Source organism: Nycticebus coucang, chromosome 3, assembly GCF_027406575.1.
Source record: "Nycticebus coucang isolate mNycCou1 chromosome 3, mNycCou1.pri, whole genome shotgun sequence".
NCBI lineage: Eukaryota > Metazoa > Chordata > Mammalia > Primates > Lorisidae > Nycticebus > Nycticebus coucang.
Genome location: NC_069782.1, coordinates 138876144 through 138882386, shown reverse-complemented (window position 1 = coordinate 138882386; position 6243 = coordinate 138876144).

Genomic DNA, 6243 nt, shown 5'->3' with positions numbered 1-6243 from the left:
ACAGGGCAAAATTAAAATTCTCACTATGCGGAAAGTCATATTGGACAGTGTTGGCCTAGAGTAATAGAGGCCAACTCCAGAATATATGTAAGGCTCAGTGGGGCCTAGAAGAATAGCAGCATCAAAGAGGAGAAGGGCCTGCTATGTGGTAGAAACTGTGTTCAGAGATCGTATGTAAGGAACCTGCTACATTGGGCCAACACCCAGTAGGCTGTAGGCACTAGCTGGAGTAGAACATCCCTTGAGGAATACCCCAACTCCTGGTGACCACCATTTAATTCTATTCTCTGTTTCTATGTATTTGGCTTTTTCTTTTTTCCATATATAGATGAGATCATGCAGTATTTTTCTTTCTGTATCAGGCTTATTTCACTTAGCACAATGTTCTGCAGGTTCACCCATGTTGTTGCAAATGGCACGATATCCTGTCTCAAGCTGAATGATATTCCATTTTGTGTAAATCTATATATTTCTTTACATGTATGTCTCATTGTACATACTTATCTCACTTTATATACACGTATATGTGTGTAGTTGTTTCAACATGTTAAATCTGTTTGCAGTTGATATGCTCTGGGGACTACGGATTATGGTGTGCAACTGTGGTTCCTAACCCCCAGTTCTGGACTAGTACTGGTTCATGGCCTGTTAGAAACCAGGCTGCAGTGTAGGAGGTAAGCGGTGGGCTAGTGGAGATTCATCTGTATCTACAGCCACTTCCCAGGGCTTGTATCACCACCTGAGCTCTGCCTCCTGTCAGACCAGGGGCAGCATTAGGTTCTCAGAGGACCATGAATCCTACTGTAAACTGCGCATGCAAGGGATCTAGGTTGTGCCCTCCTTATGAGCTTATAAAACTTGTATAACTTTAATAATGTCTGATGGTCTGAGGTAGAACTGAAGTGGTAAAGATGCTGGCACTGGGAAGTGGCTGCAAATACAGATTATCATTAGCAGAGAGGTTTGATTGCACAGAGACAATGATAAATCAATTGCTTGCAGACATATCAAAACCCTATCAGTGAGTGGCAAGTGGCAATTAAGCTGGCTTTACAGCAGCAATACACATCAGGTGTCACTGTCTCCCATCACCCCCAGATAGAACCGCCTAGTTGTGGGAAAACAGGCTCAGGGCTCCACTGATGATGCATTGTGATGAGTTATATAACTATTTCATTATACAGATGGTGTTAAAACTGAATACATATTTTAAGAAAGGAAAAACTATATTAAAATTATAATCCTCAATATATACTGATAACATTTGTTATCTTGTATATTGTATCCTCTCTCTCTGCTTTTTTTTTTTTTTGTGTGTGTGTGTGTGTGTGTGTTTTTTGGCCAGGGCTGGGTTTGAACCCGCCACCTCCGGCATATGGGGCCAGCGCCCTACTCCTTTGAGCCACGGCACCGCCCCATCTCTCTCTGTTGTTTGTATCTTGTATCTCTTGTAATTGCAGAAGTCAAACATGACTTGAGTATTACAATTTCAGTACAGTTTTTTTCCTTTCTTAAAATGCATATACATTTTTGGCACCCTTTGTATATTACAATGTAATAATAATAGAAATGAAAGTACACAATAAATGTAATGTGCTTGAATCATCTTGAAATCATCCCTCTCAATCTTTCCATGGAAAAATTGTCTTCCATGAAACTAGTGCCTGGTGCCAAAAAGGTTGGGGGCTACTGGTGTACAACGCTAGATTTTTAATCTATTATTTTTCCCGCTTTCCTTTATACACAGGGGATTCCAATTCCACCTAACTTCAAAGACAGGAAGGAAGACCTGGTTGGCAGTGAGGTCATATAATAACAGCTTTTTGTTTTGCTCTCTTTCCATTTAAGAGTAGCTCCTCCTCTGCTTGAAGCTGCAGGTCCCAGAGCTGGGGGGAAGCCATGAGCACAGGCTGTTTTCACAGCTGTGCTGAACTCCAACCTCTGAGCTGTCCACCCCACTGCTCACAAACTACCGAGACTCTGGCAAAGAGGAAAAGATGTAAATCCTGCCCTCCCACATACATTCGGAGCTCATTTGTCTCTGAGCCCCACCCAGGGGCCTCTTAAGCTCTGACTATTAAGAAGTGAGCCAAAACTGTAGAAAGGTGACTCTTCAGCATAACAGTAAGGCCTACCCCATGGGCAGGTGTGTCTTGCTTTACACAATAAGGGCATTGAGGAAATCCTGGACTGAAGGGACACCACCTGGCCAGGTCCACCACCTCCTCTTGTGGAGGAGGAATCTGCTTTTCTCCTAAGTTTAGTGAACTAGATGGTCTCCCAAGGCTTCTCCAGTTTTGACAGTCTGTGATTTTATGAAGATGTACAGATATCAGATTTTTTAGAGTGCACTGTGGGAGCTCAACAGGAATAATAGAGCTAATGTTATAGTGTTCTTTCTGTGTTCCAGACAGTGTGAAGTGCTTTCCTTGTGTTCTTTCATTTAGTCTTCAAAACAGCCTTTAGAGTCAGGCATCCTTTCCCCCACATTACGGATGAGTTTAGAGAGGAAAAGTAAGTTGCCCAAGATCTCACAGCTAGTACGGGGCAGAATGGGCCTTCAAACCTGGATCTATCTATTTGACATCCAGGCTTGCAGTGTTAAATAAGGTAACTTCCTTATTTGTTTGTGACCCAACTGCCGGTTGAACTTTGGTTACCTCCAAGGACTAAGAGCTGCAGAAAGCCCCCAATAGGGAGCATGCTTGTTGCACTAAACACGTGAGTCCAGGGATACCAGTTGACAGAGGACTTCAGTTTATACAGTGTTTTCTCTGCAGGATCTGTTGGCCTGGGAGCTACTGACACCTATAGGTTACCATGGCCTAGGTCACCAATTAGCAATCAACTAGGTGAGCAGACCTGCCTTTCACCAGACTGAACTAGATGGCATGTTAAAGAAACAAGTAAGGCCCAGTTCTTCACACCTAAGGCTTCATTCACAAGATTGCATACTATTCCCTGACCTTTCCTTGTGAGCACTTGTGCTCTGATGCAACACGCAAACTTTATTTCTCTTTGAAATCTGCAGAGGTCTTGCTACATCTCCTGCTTATTTTGTGAACTTAGGTCAAAGGGAGACCCCACAGAGAAGCCATGGCCTCCTCCTCACTCTGCTGCTCCCCTGATAAGCCCCCAAAGCCCACAAATAATTGCACACAAGTGTCTATCTGGTCTCTCTTGTTTAGGGTCTGTCTTGTAGGATGGGGATATTTTCGCACCAACACCTCACATATGTCTGAATTATCTGGATTACGGGGTCCACATTCAAACACTTCCAGGAACTAGGAAGGTAGCATGATGAGTGAGGCCCACTGGCTGGGCATTGGGTAGTACTATTCATCTCTAGCCTGTTCATTGCAAATTTTAAGCTGGAACCATGGGCCCAATGTTAACAGATTTTTTTGGGGGGCAGGGAATAAACATTTCTTCATTTTTATGAGTTGGCAATTATTTTTTAAAATCCCACGTAGTGCAAGCTATTTACATCTATGAACTAGATTCAGTCCATGGTACCCAGAATCACCTAATTCTTCACTTTGTTGTGTGTGTGAATGCAGCCCTTGCTCTTGAAATTATAATTGCCCCAGTGTTTGCTAAGCACAGCTGGCTGAGAGACTGCAGGCTGAACTGATAGGAGGAACGGAGCGGGAATCAGAAAACCCGTGTTTCAGTCTTGTTCTGCGATAATCAGCTGTGTGGACTTGCTTGAATGAATCTCTTGGTTTGGTTTGCACATCTTCACCTATAAAACAAAGGTTTTGGTGAAGGAATCCTTTGGGTCCCTTCTAGTTCCAAAATTCAATGTCTATGCCTTTAACTTAAATGATTGAATTCCTCTATTTTCTTTGTATCTAAAATTCCTAGACTAGTTACGTGCAGACTTAAGCTGCACTGTAGAAACAAATCTGATTTACAAGACTGAGGGAACTTTTTTTTATTTTTTTGAGATAGAGTCTTATTTTGTTGCCCTCGGTAGAGCTCTGTGGCATCACAGCTCACAGCAACCTCCAACTCTTGGGCTTAAGTGATTCTCTTGCCTCATCCTCCCAAGTAGCTGGGACTATAGGCTTGGCTAATTTTTTTTTTTTTTTTTTTGCTGCAGTTGTCACTGCTAGTTTAGCTGGCTGGGGCCGGGTTTGAATCCACCATCCTTGGTATATAGGGCCAGCGCCCTACCCACTGAGCCACAGGCACTGCCCCTACTGAGGGAAATTTTGAAATGGGATTTTTCCAATGGATTCCCTAAATGTCAGAGGCTAAGTAAGAGTTCACTCTAAAATTAAATGCCAGTTCACTTTCTCAGTGGCAAAGGCGTTAGGAATTTCATTTGAAATCAGGGGATAGTTGATGGAAGAAAGCAAAAATAAAATGTTTTTTTGAGACACAGTCTCACTATGTCACTGTCTGTAGAGTGTCGTGGCTTCACAGCTCACAGCAACCTCCAACTTTTGGGCTTCAGGGATTCTCTTGCCTCAGCCTCCCAAGTAGCTGGGACTATAGGTGCTTGCCACAATGCCCGCTATTTTTTTGTTGCAGTTGTTATTTTTGTTTTAGCTGGCCTGGGCCAGGTTCAAACCCACCAGCCTCTGTGTATGTGGCTGACGCCATAACCATTGTGCTACGGGCATTGAGCCAGAAAAAGAAATATTAATAAAGAATAGTAAAAATAGGCAAGGATGTGGAGAAATTAAAACTCTTATCCACTGCTGGTGGAAATGTAAAATGGTACAGCCACTTTTTTTTTTTTTTTGAGACAGAGCCTCAAGCTGTCACCCTGGGTAGAGTGCCATGGCATCACAGCTCACAGCAATCTCCAACTCCTGGGCTCGAGCAATTCTCCAGCCTCTGCCACCCAAGTAGCTGGGACTACAGGCATCCGCCACAGCATCTGGCTATTTTTTGGTTGCAGCCATCATTATTGTTTGGCAGGCCAAGGCTGGATTTGAACCCGCCAGCTCAGGTGTATGTGGCTGGCACCTTAGCCGCTTGAGCCACAGGCGCCAAGCCAGGTACAGCCACTTCAAAAATAGCTTGTCAGGCCTGGCATGGTGGCTCATGCCTGTAATCCCAGCACTTTGAGAGTCTGAGGCAAAAGGATTGCTCAAAGCTAGGAGTTTGTGATCAGCCTAGGCAACATAGTGAGACCCTAATCTCTACAAAAAAAAAAGTGGTGGATGGTGGCATATATTTGTAGTTCAGAGGCTGAGGTGGGGGATCCCTTGAGTACAGGTGTTTGCGTTTCAGAGAGTTATGATTGCACCATTGCACTCCAGCCTGGGTGATGCAGCGAGACTCCCATCTCTAAAAAACAAACAAAAACATCCAGAAGCTCATTTTTTTTTTTTTTTGCAGTTTTTGGCTGGGGCTGGGTTTGAACCCGCCACCTCCAGAATATGGGGCCGGCACCCTATTCCTTTGAGCCACAGGTACTGCCCAGAAGCTCAGTTTTTTAATTCTTCAAAATATTAGATATAGAGTTACCATATGACCCAGAAATTCCACCCCTAGGTATACATCCAAGAGAAATAAAAACATCTACAAAAAACTTATGAACAAATGTTCATAGCAGCATTATTTATAATAGCCAAAAAGTAGAAAGAACCTAAAGATCTATTTGAATGAATAAGTAAAATATGGTACATCTATATGATGGAATATTATTCTTCAACAGAAGGCATGAAGTATTGATACATGCTACATCATGGATGAATCTTGAGAACACTGTAAAGGGAAGAAGCCAGTCAAAGAGAACAATTATTATATAATTTCATTTATTTGAAATGCTTGGAAGAGGCAACTCTATAGTAACAGAAAGCAGATCAGTAGTTGTTTATGGCTGGAGAAGATGAGGAGAATGAAAAGCTATGCTAAAGATATGAGGTTTGGTTTTGTTGTTGTTGTTTATTTATCATCTTTTTTTGGGGGGGCAAGGACTCACTCTGTTGCCTATTTAGAGCACAGTGGCATCATCATAGCTCACTGAAACCTCTATCCAGTGCCTGGGCCCAAACGATCCTCCTGCCAAACCCCCAGTAGCTGAGACTATGGGTGCGCACCACCCATGCCTAGCTAATGGGGTTTATTTGGGGTGTGATGAAAATATCCTAACATTTGGCTGTGGTAATTGTTGCACAACTGTGTGAATATACTCAAAACCACTGACTTGGACATTTTAAGTGAGTGAATTGTACAGTGTGTGAACTACATCACAATAAAGCTTTTTTAAAATGGGAAAAGTAA